At 32.1% G+C, this 16956-nt stretch overlaps 1 protein-coding gene across 1 annotated transcript in view; it reads right to left on the reverse strand.

The window, feature by feature from the left end:
- LOC149936496 (uncharacterized) overlaps positions 1-16956 on the reverse strand; it is a 39538-nt gene that overhangs the window by 21631 nt on the left and 951 nt on the right. The window lies entirely within an intron of this gene.

Consider the following 16956-nt stretch of genomic DNA (forward strand, 5'->3'; position numbering starts at 1 on the left):
TTACCAGTTATAGACGTAAAGTCTAATTAGTAATAAGGCACTCCCCCCCCCATTTCCAAATACATTTTGCTAACGTTGAAAATGGTCTATTACCCTCCGATGGCGGCTGTAGAGAGCGTGAACCTACCATTTTAATTACGTCTCTGAAACGAGTTTAAAAGGGTTGCGAAAAAAAATGCTAATAGTTTTTCGAAGAATTTGGAACTGCTCTCACGCGCAGGCAGCGTGTTATTTACCGCTGGCGAAAAATCGGAGCCTCCACTCTCAGCAAAGTTTACGAAAAACTTGGTTGTTTTGATATTAATGTTAATTTTCTTCATTAAATCGTACCAAGAGAGAAAAATTGTAACGGTAATTACGAACAAAATAAAGAGACGTGTTTAGATAATAATAAAAATGTTGTATATTCTTTGTTTACCTTTGAGGTTTACTTTACCCAAACTATAATTTAAGCTCTTTTAATTCAATTACGTTGAATTTATTTCCGTAGACCGATTCATAAATTGCGTACAAGAAAACAAATATTAAGAGAGAAGCCATTAGAGTTTATATTTTTACGCGTTTGTTTATACTAGATGGCGCTAATTTAAACCTTTTGACGGGTAGGTAATAAACATTTATTACCAAAAAAGTTGAAACCCTATTTTTAGCGACGATTTACGTGAAAACTATAAACAAAAGTTCAACTCAAAAAAAAGAAACAAAAAAAATAATATTTTTCATAGTTTTACATAATTTAAATTTTCTGTTTTAAGTTCATTTGAAATTTTTAAATTGAACTAGGTTTATATTTAAAGTTTAATTTGAAATTTTTAACTCGAACTAGTTTTTTTTATCTGAAGGTTAATTTGAAATTTTTAAATTGACCTAGGTTATGTCTAAAGTTTAATTCGAAATTTTTAAAATTGAACTAGGTTTATGTCTAAAATTTATTTAGAAATTTTTAAATTGACCTAGTTTTATGTCTAAAGTTTAATTTGAAATTTTTAAATTGAACTAGATTGTATGTAAAGGTCAATTTCCAATTTTTAAATTGACCTGTGTTTATATCAAAAGCTCACAATATGTACGGATTACAGTCGATTTAAATTTAACCATTTGCAATTAGTATGTCTTTGTCGTTGAATAAATCCGCAAACAACTAACACAATACTATCAACAAAGAACCTTTTTAAGAATCTCCGCCGAAAGCGAAAGAGAAAACTAAAATGCAACGCGTGAGTGTACGGAACTGTTGGCGTTCAAGGCTATTTTACATGACGCCCGAAACGTATTGAATTGTAGGTTTTGAAAGTAGAACACACCCAAGAATTACTTCGAATAAAATGCCGCCTAGAGAGAGAACGAAATCAACTTTAAATCTCCGAGAATGAATAAAACTTTGAAAAGGGTTGGAATTTGAAAAATAAAATCTTAAACACGAGCGTGATAATTTTTATCGCTACGTCATTGCCAAATACTGAACTGTTCATTCCTTTGCAACCGCAATTTAGTAGAAAATGAGTAAACCAATATTATTTGGGGGTCATAAAGGCCGCTGAAGGACCTATCAAGATTTGTTTCTACTTCGAGAGAATGACGCGAAACTATCAAGTCCAGGGGAGCTGAAAAGATGGTAGTCACGTGACTTCGTGGAGAACGGCAACGCCATCTATCCTAAGAATTACGAACTATTGTTTTACTTTGCTAATGGCGGTTGAAAATTTGATCGATTCCTCTAAATTATCTAATTATTACTATTATTATTTAAAACAACTTGCAATAGAAAGGTGGAAGTTAGTTAGCCGCTTGCAGTATCTGGAAGCAATCATTTTTTCTTTACCGTTGCACGGCCAACTACGAACACGAGTTACCGAATCGAAGTTGGCGGTGATATGGTAGTCACGTGATTTGGTTTTCCCATTTTAACAATTTGGTAAAGACCAAATATGCTTTATAGTTTCGCCTATTCCCCTCACACTATATATGTATGCTCCGCCCCTTAAAAGACAATCGAATCAGCTCATTGGCTGAAAGACAAGCGTGGGGGGGGGGGACTAGACCATTCTCCCTAAATGTAAATAAATACATTTTGGTTTTTGGATGTTATTAAGAATAGTCCGGGAGAGATTCTTGGCAGATACGGCTAAAGATGAACCGCTTATCGCGGCAGATATTTTTCATAGTTGACATTTGGTCCGCATGAAATATTGACCAGACTTCGGGTCTTTTCTCGAGGCCTACGAGCCAGTCATTTTTCGCGAGATAGGTTTATAGATTGTACCGATGATACAGCCATAACGAATAGCTTTACTTAACCTAATTTTTGTTCTCATCAAAATGTTGATGAACGAGAATAAAGGTAAAATCGCATCAACTTGTAAATTGAGCAGTTTTGTACTTTTAGTCAATAGTACATCATTTGAAAAGGAGTGCTCAAAATGTCATACGCTCGTTAATCGAACCAGTAGACCATTTTTAATTATCTCGTTAAGACCGTTTAAAGTAGTTTTTAATGCGTATCCTAAGATTACCTAATCGCCGATAGCGGCGCTGTCGGTAGACTGAGGGGCCATTTTTTTCTTGAAATGCATGTAGGTAGACCAAAACTAATGGTTAAAATAGAAGAACCTCAATTAAAATACCTTAAAAATATTAATATTTATAAGGGAATTTTTTTGGAGGTAAAAAATGAGATTATTACAAGACGATAAAAGACTAGTGGTCATCGGTTTAAGATTCATATAGAACGGGTCCGGGCCCCGGTAAAAAAAGAGAAAGCCGTTATTACAGAAAATAACTAGACTTTTTCGGGGAGACACTTAAGAGAAGGGTTCCCGGTAAAACAATAATCCTGGGCCCCATCCAACCCGTTATTAGTGGATATAACTATACGTGTTTGATGAGGAAGAGTTCAAACTCGGGCCCTTGTAATTTATAACTGTTTATCCCCGCTCTCTCTTCGGGAAAAACAATTTTGTTCGGAATACAAATTTGATCCTTTCAATTTTAAATGTAGAGCACCTTTAATTTTAGGATCAAATAGGTTTAATTTAACGAAATGGAGTGAAATTATAAATCTTTTTTCCAATGCAGGCGGGAGTATCTAGGGCTTCTTCGCTCTATCGATTCTTTTTTTTTTTCAAAAGAATTCTCCGATAATTGATAGCGTCGGCCCCTTTTAAACCGATTCGCCGTTTCGATTTCTTTGAAAAATCGAAGCTGTGACTGAATTTAGAGAAGGCTTGAGCGTGCAAATTTCAAGAAGATGGTCTCGCAATATATTGGTCGAATTTTACACTCTACATCCCCTGAAATTAAAACAGACCGGGGGGATTATATCGCTCCAATTTTTCGGAGTTTCCCATTTTTTTGTCCCTTTTCTGTTTAATTGTGAAAGGAAATTTTATATAAAAACTCTTCGCTTCGTTATACTAAACAGATGGTGTTCCAATTCCAAAATACAAAACTTTTTCGATATTTTAAAATAAACATTGTTTGACTTTGAGAATTTGTTATCGCGATTCTTTAAGCGTTGTAATTGGACGAAATTTCGTATTCGTATAGAATTCGAATAGTTTGACGTGTTTGTAGTTTGTAAAAAGGTCGAAATTTTTGCCATATATATTGATGTATACCTTTTTTTGGTGTGTAGGTTTTAGTGTAATTCTGTAACATACTCTTTGAAAAAAATGTAAATATAACATTTGTGCGTGAATAAGCACCTTAAAAATATCTATGTTTGGTACGAATTTGAATAGTAATCTTGATTATATTTTTTCTCCAAAAATTATTAGAGAGGTTAATCCAGCACCCAAAAAGGTGAACGGCGGAACTTATATCCGACTGTAGACGTACCTTTGCCGTGTACAGCCTGCACCTCCAACATGTTCCACGTTCACGCGCGGGCTTCACTTGTCTATTTTCAGTGTAGTATTTTAATTTGATTAACTTTAAAAATTACGGTTTTGTTTAAATAATTTAACCAACGACATCTTTATAGAGTTGGAAATATAATTTTCCCAGAAAATGTCAAAGGAGTACAATAGTAACCGCGGGATAGGGCAAATGATAGGAATCTATCTTATTATAACAATAGGATAGACAAAACGTAGACAGACACTCATTTCAGAGGTTTGAAGAAGACGAAAACACAAAAGGAATGCAGACATCGTTATCAAAAGCTTTTACCATTTTCGCGTTGGTTGAAAAATATAGAGCTTTTTCTTTTCGCTTTACACGTGGGAGCCGCCATGAACAGCGATGTGCAGACTCGACAGTACGTTCAAAACTCAAAATGGCGCTTATATACGAACCTAGTTATACAATAGTGGATTGGAGTATGTCTATTCGGAGGGCTGGCAAAACGCGCGCGCTGTTTCCAGCGGGGTGGTACCCAGAATCTTAAGTACCGAAAAACTGTAGAGAGTTTAACCCTTGGTCTCGCTGTTGTCGATTTTTATTATGATTTTCGGAACTATGTTATGTAAAAGGGCTGGTTCCACGAAAAGAGAAAAAATCAGTTACGCTGCTAAACTTAACAAACCGGTCTTTGGAATTTTTCCAACAGTTTAGCGACTCATGAAAAAAAAACTTTATACTTGACTAATACGAGTGCGTATGAGAGGTTAATTTAGTCGCTTAAAGTTTCAAACGAGCGGGGTATTCGCTGAAATTATCTGTCTTTACGAGAACATATTTAGGTTACTAAGCATGCGCGAGTACAGAAGCTAGAAGTACTACCATAAATGTAATTATTGGGGGTAGGTACATTTGTTCGAATTTCAATCGTCCGAACGGTGGAACAAATGTTTCAATTGTTCGAATTGAACAACTTGTTTGTTTCATTCGTCCAAATCGGTAGCATCACTTGTTCGAATTCTGTCGCTAAATTAGTATTTCTTATTGCTGTTTTTTTGGTCCGGATTTTTTTTGTGCAAGAATTAAAAATAAAAACTACATTGTAAATATCGTTGTGGATATTTTAGGTTGGGTTAGGTTCACGTTAATGTTACTATTTTCTTATATTAACAATATTTAAAAAAAAAGCAACCAATTCCTAATGTTCGAAAAAACGGACAAACGATTATTCGAACAAACGAAATTCGCCAGTAAAGTTAACATAAATTGAACGACTAAATCACCAACAAAAGTTGTGATAAATTTTTCGGGCAAATGAAATACGTTTTCGGACATACGATCCTGTTTTCCGGCATTCGGACATTTGTACCACCGTTCGGACGAATGAAATTCGAACAAATGTACCCAAATCAATTATTGATACTTAGGGGCGGCGTCAGCAGATATATTTTGCTCATTCGAATAAACTGCACACACTATGTTCCCTCTACCTAAGCTGAGCTTGTAATTAAGGGCGATTTATTAAAACATGTATACAATTGGTCGCGTACTTATTATTATATTACATATACATATAAATTTAAATTCTACTTTATATTACATATTTTTATAAACATTAATCGAATAGAAAGAATTTGATAGCTTTTCAGCTCTTGACTCTAATTTTAACTCACTGCTCAGGGCGTTAAACCATTTGGGCCCTAAATATATTAAGCTTCTACGAATTAAATTTAAATTTGCCAAAGGAAGTCGGACATTTTGATTTATCAAAAAGCGAGGCTAAAATTAAACAATTCAAATTGATCAGTAACTCCATCTGTTTTCTTGATATAATAATTGAAAATCTACCAACTAATTTGCTCTTTATTAGTGTTGTAAGTCGGAAAATTTTCCGCGGAAAATTTTCCGGAAAATTACAGAGGCCTTTTTTCCGGAAAATTTTCCGTATTTTTCCGAAAAATATTAAAAACGTTTTCATTCCATGATTTGTCTAATATATTGTTTGCAAATTTAAATAAAGCGGCATTTTCACCTCATTTTTTCTAATCTAAAAGTAAAACTAAACCTATAGACTAGTTTAAACTGGTTGAAATGTAACACTATTAATGGTTTGTAGTATTTTTACTGATATTAGTCATTTTAAATCGATAAAAAGTTTAAAACATTAAAAACCCTTGAAAAGTAATTTATGTTTAAATTTTTTATTTTTCCGATTTGCGGAAAATTTTCCCGCATTTTATTTTTCCGGAAAATTAACAACCCTACTCTTTATTATTAAAATAATTAAATCGTTAAATTCTGCTTTAATTAATATTGAAAGAATTAAATTAATAGTGACTTTTCGCTCTTTTTTCAATAGATGTCGCTAGCGTCGAATTATAAAAGGCGGTACTTATAGGTACCCCTCGCGTTGATTGGATCGTTCGTAAATTGGTCAATAACATAAATTACAGCAATTATAAGCAATATTTTTACACGGGATATATAGTTTAGGTTAAAGTCCACAAAATAGTGTATAAGTTGTCTAACTATAATACTCTACAATGCCTCACTGACGACGTTATTCATTGGCTATTTTTCATTTTAGCTTCTTTTGCCATAAATAGATGGCACCACACTTTCCAGCAAAGTCGCGTTTTTCAAAGAATCGGATAGATATTCATGGCCATCTCTAATAACAGGGTTCATTTCATAATACAGGTGGCAATGACAGAGCCACCACTTGCTTTAACTAATTACGGCTGTTTCTTATGACTGATAGCTATCATAGCTTGGAGTTTAGGTAGTAGACTCGTACGTATTCAGCAACTTAAATACGTTTTTGGTAGTATAAATACATTAATAAAATAAAAAATAAACGTAAGAATTAGAACTCTGTGCGGTACCGTAGAGACCGTTAATTTGATCAGCCAAGCGTGTTACCATTCAAGAGAATGTTTGACACCCCTCTCTACAACAACTCGGCCCGAAGTCGAAATTACAAGAATGTGAGAAATATACTATGTTTAATGACGCGGATAAATAAATAATAAATACTGTAAAACCGATTCTTTTTTAATTCCCAAAAAAATCTGACGAATTTTGAGGCGAATTGCTTAAAATTGCAAATATCTAAAATTATAAAATCCAAAGATAAGACATTATTTTGAGAAATAAATAACAATTGGTGGAAAAAATCAGATTATTTTTTCTTTTTGATTATTTATCTCGCGTATCTGGAAATTTGATTTCAATAGCGGATTTTGGAAGATTTCCCTCTTTAAGAATAATTTCCAAAACTATATTCTTTGGGAAGTAATATCCGCTAGCGATCGAGACGAGGAAGTCGACGCCATTTTCTCCACGCGCACTTTCAATTTTTTCTCCTTATGACAATTATAATTTGAATAAACGCGGAGGGGGTGCGCTGACTTTCGAACCCAAGATATACATTCCAGCCAACGAATTTATAAATATCTGCCGTAATGTAATCCAAAAATAGCTCCCGAAAATTCGGAATTTCCGACTTCCTCTTAAAAGTGTCCGTGTCTATCGAAACTTCCTCGGTGTAATTTACGTTTTTCACGTTTCAAATTCGTCGCTTATTGCTCAAAGCTGAGCTAAGACACTAAAATAAAACTTTGTAATTTGTGTCGGGAAATGTGCATTTAGAACGCTACTACGGCTTTACCAAATTTAAAATGGTATTAATAACGTGTGATTTTAAATATTTTTAAAACAATATTAAAAAATAAAATAAGAGTTCGTCGTCATTTAAAAATAAAAGTAAAGTTAGTCGTTATTTAAAATTTTAGTTGTTATTTAAAATTAAAGTTAGTCGTTATTTAAAATTAAAATTATATTTCACCATTATTTTAAAATTAAATTTCATCATTATTTAAAATTAATTTTCACCATTAATTAAAATTAAATTTCATAATTATTTGAAATTAAATTTCATCATTATTTAAAAGTAAATTTCATCATTATTTAAAATTAATTTTCACCATTAATTAAAATTAAATTTCATAATTATTTGAAATTAAATTTCATAAATATTTAAAAGTAAATTTCATCATTATTTAAAAGTAAATTTCATCATTATTTAAAAGTAAATTTCATCATTATTTAAAAGTAAATTTCATCATTATTTAAAAGTAAATTTCATCATTATTTAAAAGTAAATTTCATCATTATTTAAAAGTAAATTTCATCATTATTTAAAATTAATTTTCACCATTAATTAAACTTAAATTTCATAATTATTTGAAATTAAATTTCATAATTATTTAAAAGTAAATTTCATAATTATTTAAAATTAAATCTCATAATTATTTAAAATTAAATCTCATCATTATTTAAAATTAAATTTCATCATTATTTAAAATTAAATTTCATCATTATTTAAAATTAAATTTCTTCATTATTTAAAATTAAATTTCATCATTATTTAAAATTAAATTTCATCATTATTTAAAATTAAATTTCATCATTATTTAAAATTAAATTTCATCATTATTTAAAATTAAATTTCATCATTATTTAAAATTAAATCTCATCATTATTTAAAATTAAATCTCATCATTATTTAAAATTAAATTTCATCATTATTTAAAATTAAATTTCATCATTATTTAAAATTAAATCTAATCATTATTTAAAATTAAATCTCATCATTATTTAAAATTAAATTTCATCATTATTTAAAATTAAATTTCATCATTATTTAAAATTAAATTTCGTCATTATTTAAAATTAAATCTCATCATTATTTAAAATGAAAGCTCATCATTATTTAAAATTAAATTTCATCATTATTTAAAATTAAATTTCATTATTATTTAAAATTAAATTTCATCATTATTTAAAATTAAATCTCATCATTATTTAAAATTAAATTTCATCATTATTTAAAATTAAATTTCATCATTATTTAAAATTAAATTTCGTCATTATTTAAAATTGAAATTCAAGTAAGTTACTATTTCAAATTAGAGTTAGTCATTATTTAAAATTTAAATTAAAGTTAGTTGCTATATAAAATTAAAATTAAATTTCGCTATTATTTTATAAAATAATTTTAATAAAATAAAAAAGTATTTTCAATGTATCACGAAAGCCAGGGTCGTAAAAACTTTAGCGTGAAATTATGGGCCTGTGCGCTTAGACTTTAAAATATGGAAATTTTAGCCTACTGAAACTAATTAAAAAAAATAAAATTCGAGGTTTTAAAGTGTCGTTAGTAGGTAATCCTTGAACATTATAATAAATATAAACCCGTAGCATCGCGATCACCTCTACCGAAAAAGGGCGAAATCAGATTTGGCTGTCTGACAATATTTGCATAATCATTTAAAAAGATGATAAATAATTTTTCCAATTTGAGAAGAAAGAAGGGACTCCGAAAGGCGTTTTATTTACTCGTCATCTTGCTAAAAACCCACAGAAAGAATACTTTGCAAAACAAGTAGTTATTATCGGAATTACGAAATTCGCCGCAAAAACTGGTACCTCTTCTTCGAGTTCAGTTTGTTAACGAATGATGAAAAAGGGGAAAATTATCGGAAAGAGAAAATGAGAAGAAAAGTGCTAGCATCTTCATCCACTCGTCATTTGGAAAAATTCCAGGCGGAACCGAGGGTCTAATAGGGTCAAGGCAACGAGGCCTCGACGTAGGTAAGGGCCTACCTTTCTTTTCTGCCAGGGAAGATACGCGTCGTTTCTAAAGTGGAAATTATTATCTTCATTCTATCAACTTCATCACGGAATGAAATTGCTTTGGTTCGGTGAAACTCCGAAACTGCTTCAGCCTCGTTGTCGATTCCCTAAATCGAAAGTCTAGATTCAGGAGTTTCGGCGTTTCACTTATGGGGCCCACGTTTGCGGTTTTTCCCTCTCCTCAAAAACACACACCTGGATGGACTGTCTTCTTCTCCCCTTATACTCGTTACCTTGTCCCCCCCCCCCGTAACAACATAAGTAATATAATAGTATTAAGTAGGACCTTCAATAATTGAATTTAATGATACAGGGTTGCCACAAAATTTTGAGATTCAAATTCCCTGACCATTTTAAGAGATTTTCCCTGACTTGTTAAGTCCAAAATTTTTATTTTATATTTTACTTTTATCAGAAGTTAATAAATTTAAATGGACTTCAGTAAAAAGGTTATTGCAATGTTGAAAAAATTAGCCAAACTTTCAAAGAAATAAATGATAATCCTACAATTTTTCATAAATCTAGAGTAAAATTACCTTCAAAAAGTGTCAAAGGAAAATTGAATTCCCTGACTTTTTACAAATTCTTAAAATTCCCTGTATTTTAGGTCAATTTTTAAATTCCCTTACTTTTCCCTGACGTGTGGCAACCCTGTGATAGTCTATCATACAGTTCAAAAAGTGATTGAGAAAACAGACGTCAAACTATTCATTCCCTACTTATCACTTCGTTGGAAAACTATTTTGGTAAACTCAAATTCGAAAATAACTACCTACAGAAAGTGTTGAGAATTTTTTAATAGTCAATTTCACGTTCCGATGCAATAGGTCAAAATTATTCGTAACTCTGGAATCGTTCAAAGAACTGATTTAGACTAAGCTATGACGTCAATAAAACGTCCCGGGCAGTTCAGAACTTGTTGTCAGTGGCGTCGCTAGGGTGTTTTAGGCGGCGCTTGAGCCACCTGTAAAATTTCTGAAGCGCCACCTAAAATTTCCGAAAAGCGCCTCCTAAAATTCAGAATTTTTGTAATTCACTTGGCTAAAAGTTTCTTCGATCTTAAAAATGGGAATGAACAATTTCATTTTTCCTAGCCGGCCTCAATATTTTAACTTTACAAACTTTTTGGGAGAGCCCCTCTCCCTATATCACTCAATGGCGCTTTAGCCTAAGGCACGGTACAGGGCTGAATAGTACTTATGGCTTAAGCGCCACCAGTTTGGAATATCTGGTGACGCCACTGCTTGTTGTACGAATAGTTGGAAATTACTTCCTAAAAGCACGTATTGACTAGTCTAAAAAACTATTGCAGACGAATTTAAGAGAGCTTGATGGTACCTGCTAAACGGTTCTTGGTAGCCAACATTTCAAGAATATTGTTCCTGGCTTATAGACTGCGCAAGGACAGTTTGAGCGGTTCGGAACTAACGAATAGTTTTCCCCTAATAAATGCATATTTTTGCTAAAGTAAGCGTTATTTTCATTTTAGAAATATGAAAATATTAAATAAGCCTTGGCTACTCCGTCAAATTGCTTTCCGACGAATATTTATCGAACATCGTTAACTGGCAAGTTGCAAATCGCTTTCACTGGAACTAGGCTGACTGCATGGCACATGTGTATTGCAGTCAGCCGACTTCCAGTGAAAGACAGAGTAAACCGAAGATTTATGTAGTCGGCCTTTAAAGGGAATATAACCCGCAAAGCAATCTTTATGGAAGACCCCTTCAATCTTCCAAATTTCCCGGTACAGTGGCGCCAAACATTTTTAAAGCTAAAGGCAAGAGTGGCCAGAGCTGCAAACGTTGGTGTTCCACACCAAATATCTAAGGTTATATTCCCTTTAAACACGTTTGCATTTAATAAAAATTGGTTGCGCTATGTGTCATACTTATAGATGTTAGATTACTTATGGCGGGAAATGTCTAATCGGAAATTCGGTTCGTTTAGAAAGCGAAAAAAAGCGCTCTTTTCCGTGTGGGGGCCCACTTTTTTGTGTAGTAGCAATTAACGTGGACAGACGGTATGGGAAAGTTTTTTTGGCTGCTATATTTTAGTAACCTGCTACATACGAAAGGTGGGTTTATATATAAATTATTTCGAGGTTTCTTTCGATGGTTACCTTGCGGGGGGCCTTAATTTTTTTAAATCAATAATTAGGTCTAGACCCTTCGCGTTGGCTGACGGGATGTTAAATATACCATAGAGATGTATTACTCTGTAAAAAAAACAATATTTATTTATCATATAATGGTGATATTTAGGAATGGAAAATTAGCGAAATCATGAAAGTCCGGTATCACGAATATAAATATTTATTTTTGTACCAGAAAAAAGAACCTAACGAATGAAAAGCGTAAAAAATTAAATTGGCGCGAATAAACGGGACACAGTTCAGCGGCGTATCGTTTGCCAGCGAAACCAAAGCAAGTGTAAAAAAGGGGAAAACTAAACACGCGTGACTAAATATTGTCAAGACAAATCGTGTAACTAAAGAAACGTGTTATTTTGATAAATAAAAACATCGTCGTTCCCCGAAATAAACTCACTTCCTCTTTCCGAAAACTTTGAAATATCCATAAAGAGATCCATTTTAAACAAACGAATTTTTCCCCGATTAACGAATCGGTAACCTACAAAGTTATCGATGCAGGCCAAGGCTTAAAACGCTAATTTATTTTCGATATAAATTATAATTCAATTCTTCAGTAAAGCGGCGAACCGAAAGAAAGCTGCCATTTTAATTTCGAGGCCGGATGCGCCGAACAATGAAAAGGTACCCACCGCTTTGAGGATTCAAGCATCCACTTGTCTTGTCTTCGCTTCCAACCCCCTCCGAAACGAGCTCGCCTTGTTTCTCATCCTCTTGTTTAAGAGAGACCATGACTCACGGGATAAAATTACGTCAAGATTCAAATAATTTTGCTTTTTAAGATTCTATTACCACTGGTCGGAATACGTCACGCTTTCGTGATGATATATTTGATGACATATTTATAAAGGTACGTGGGATATGACTTACAATCGCGTTGAAATGATCTTCGGAAGGTTGAAAGGTCGCTAAGTGCTTATTAATTTTATACACTTTTTCGGGAATGCTGAAAGGGAATATAACTTGTAGTATTTCTGTCGCAAAAGGCTAGGAGCTCCTTGGCAAAAAGTGTTGCGATATTCAGGCCCGACCAGACAAATTATCCCGTGCAGCCTAAGATACATTTCATTAACAAACCACTAAGCGGCGCCGAAAATGTCAAAAGCCATAGGATGAAACGGCCAACTGCATAACTACTAGACTATAGAACCATGGAACCCTTTTGGACGGGCGACATGTAGAATTAATAAGGGTTATAGTTCCTTTAATGAAGCTTAATTATATATAGTAAAAATCAGTGCTTTAAACCGAAATCGGATCAAACTGATTTGTGATACGACGATAACAGATTTTTTTAAGTCAGTTCAGATATCAAATTGGGATTTCCTTTTTAGTTTGAAAGTCGAATCGATATCTATCCGTGATAAGTGTTGTTTTTTTCAATTGATCAGATCGGCTATCCGAGTATCTGAGGCAAAATCGGATGAGATCTAGAATATGGTTGTAATCGAATTTGACCTCTACATTTTCGGCAATTTTTAATGCGCAGATAAGAATAACTATCAGTTATCGCTAACGGATATTTACAAGTTACCGGATCAGATCAGATCTCATTACTTATAAGATATCGAAATTAAACCTAAATGTTTACGAGTTTTAAAAACAGATATCGAAATAAGATGTAGAACTAGTAAAAATCGTTAACTTTTTTCTTGGTTTTAATTCTAGGTTTTTTATAAGTGAAATTTGAAAAAAAAAGTGAAGAAAAATATTTGTAGAATTATCATTGTTAATAGACCGGTACCGTGAGACGTTTTCGTACCGGTAAAATATGTAGTATTCAATGCGGGTACGTTTTTAGAGCGCGCGTTCACTTAACAGACCGACACACGATGGTTAGCCTCGATTTTTCTGGGAATTTCAATTTCACGCTGATGCAATCGGAATATAAAAGATTTCATTTGAAGCGAAATTGACGAGCCGGAATAACACGGTGTGTTAAATTCTATATTGACCTACGTTTAAAATCATTTCGTTCGTAATTATTAAGTTATTTAAATAAACGAAGTACGCGTAATTAAGAGCTATGAAAGAACGTTTTTAGAACGTGTTCTTTCATTGTATTCATTTTTCAAGTCGGTGACAAAGAGTGTCTGATACCGGAGTCAGACACGCAAATTTACTTCCCACGATCGTCTAACAACGACCACCTTTAAACTACACTTTGAACTAACTAGATGTATCCAATTTTAAGCTTGCCGTTGCGAGAAAATATACTTAACTTTCATCTTAGACAGACGACCCGGAATCTTATTATTGAATTCTCCAAATCAATATTTAATACAAAGAACTTTATATATATAAACGAAATCTTTTAAAAGTGGGAAAAGTAAGTTACAGAATTGCACCATAAGCATTACAGCGATGAATTAATTGATGTACTGCTAAAATTGTAATCTTTTTCATAGTATCAGGACAAAATGTGAAAAGAATTCGAATTTACTAGTGGTTCTCGACTAGACTAGATGCGTAGTTCCCACGACTACAAAACACAGTCTATACCCTTGGAAAATTTCCTACATGAAACCCATGATGCAGACGAGAGAACTTATGGGAAATGATTAAAGGGGAAAAAACACTCTCGTAAAACGACGAGCAATAATATTCCAATGAATCGCTTGAAATTCAGGGCTAGAAGACAAAAGAAGCGTAACTAATCGTTCTTGTCATTTTGATCTCGGGGGGGGGGCAATTTTATCTCCTTGGTTTCCGCCGCGAGAAGGTTACTCTATTCTGATGCTCAAGTCGAACACATTTGCTTTACAGGACTTTGACTTGATTCGTGTAATAGGTAGACAAATTTAATCTATAGGACTTTGACTGGATTCGTGTAATAGATAATCAAATTTGGGCTATAGGGCTTTGATTTGTTTTGGGTATCAGGTAAACAAATTTGGGCTATAGAACTTCGATTGGATTTGTGTATTAGGTAAACACATTGGCTCTAAATGACTTTGACTTGCTTCGCCTAATAGGTAAACATTTGCTCTATAGGACTATTTATTTGCGAATCTGTTTGTCAAGTTGGTCGTGTTCCTAAAACTACTTCCGTTTATATAAGTCATATCTATGTCTAAGCAGACCATTTTATTGTATTTTTTGTTTAGCAAAGAACTAAAAAAACCCGAGAAGGAAAATCATTCGTTTTCGGTCCAATTATTGTCTCTGTTACATTTTATTATTGAGTAACGGGATAGCCAATCTAAATTTCACGAACTACAAAATCGTCTTTGAAATGGATCGAAAACTCTTCAATTTTCAATTTAAATTGACACGCATTTTTTTCTTGCGAACCTTGGTGAACAGTCCGTTAATTTACGAGGTACTTGTTACACAAATTTAAAATTTTTGCAGACGTTTACAGAAAGTAACTGAAGTTGGTTATGTTTTAGGAAGGGGACGACAATTAGTCGCATTTTTAAATTTCTAAAGTGTAAAGATTCTAAAATCTATCGTTTCCGCAAACTCTCGCGCGCATTTTCTCTATTTGGATATTTGGTTTTGATCAACCAGCCATGGTTCATTTAGGTTTCAAAGAGTACCGTTTGCCATATTAGCCTAAATACGTGCTTCAATCTCGGTTCAATATTATAATAAGGTCAACTTTTTCATTCTTAAATGACTGTGAAGTAATGGCGAGACCTTTCGCGTAGCCACCTACACGTCCACACGTACGTCATAGTCATGTTGAGTTCCGGAATCCACTCAATAATTATATCTTTTAGGAATAACACGCGGAGGGGAAACCCACGTAAAATTAACGGGGAAACTATTTTCGTGTGGGTTGACCCGCGTTTCCATACATCGAAGAACGAAAAACCGTTACCAAAAAATTATCTTTTTAAAAATGAATGTACTCAAACTGGTTTGCCGTATAGCGGTCAATCGTCGTGGAATTTCTATTGAGTTTGGCAATTTTAATCGTAACAGCTGGTTAAATACGATTATCGTTGTCAATAAGGGTTCAGAATTCCCGTTTTCCCATAATTTATTAAAGGTCGCGGGTTGTTTATACGAATTTGAATTTGTTATATTTTAAATCTAAGTTACGTACATACCCCGTAGGCTAAAACGCGGTGGACCCTTAAAAGATTTGAACATCTTTCATAAATTCTCATTTGACTCATTTTCAAACACTTATATATGAGGTTGAGTTCAGTAACATTTTCGCGTTTCAAACTGGCCAGGTTTTTTAACAAGCTAAACCAGTATCGGTATCAAACATTGATGGTGAAAAAAAATCATCGGGGATAAAAATTTCGAAAGCCGAAATCTTCTCTAGAATAAGAAAAACACGAGTGATACCAGTTTCGGGGGAAAACCAACACATCAATTAGAAAGAAAAATATTTTTACGCGTAAAAATAACAAATGAACTGGGCGCGTACGCCTGTTTGGAGATTCGTTTATAGCTAACGGCATTTATTCTCAATAAATATACTCATTGTTATACCACCAAAGGACACCCATCAAAAATAACTAAGGGAAAAGTCGATTTTTCATTGAAAACATTTTTTTAAAATAGGAAAAAAAAGTTTTCAAAATCGGACCAAATTTAAAGAATCAATATTATTTTTAAAAATTAAATCAAATTTTTAAAATATTAACCAAAATTTTAAAATATTAACCAAATTTTTTAAATATTAACCAAATTTTTAAAATATTAACCAAATTTTTAAAATATTAACCACATTTTTAAAATATTATCCGAATTTTTAAAATATTAACAAAAATTTTTAAAATATTATCAACATTTTTAAAATATTATCCGAATTTTTAAAATATTATCCGAATTTTTAAAATACTTTTTAAAATATTATCCGAATTTTTAAAATATTTTTTAAAATATTATCCGAATTTTTAAAATATTTTTTAAAATATTAACAACATTTTTTAAAAATTAGCAATTTTTTTTAAAAAATAGCAAAATAATTTAATTAAACGAATTTTTTGAAAATAAAACTAAATTTAAAGAAACCAATTTTTTTAAATAAAATTAAATTTAAAGAAACCAATTTTTTTTAAATAAAACTAAATTTAAAGAAACCAATTTTTTGAAAATAAAACTAAATTTAAAGAAACGAATTTTTTGAAAATAAAACTTAATTTAAAGAAACCAATTTTTTTAAAATAAAATTAAATTTAAAGAAACCAATTTTTTAAAAATAAAATTAAATTTAAAGAAACCAATTTTTTAAAAATAAAATTAAATTTAAAGAAACCAATTTTTTAAAAATAAAATTAAATTTAAAGAAACCAATTTTTTAA

The sequence above is a fragment of the Leiobunum rupestre genome, chromosome 7, assembly GCF_980474605.1.
Source record: "Leiobunum rupestre chromosome 7, qqLeiRupe1.1.hap1, whole genome shotgun sequence".
Lineage (NCBI taxonomy): Eukaryota > Metazoa > Arthropoda > Arachnida > Opiliones > Sclerosomatidae > Leiobunum > Leiobunum rupestre.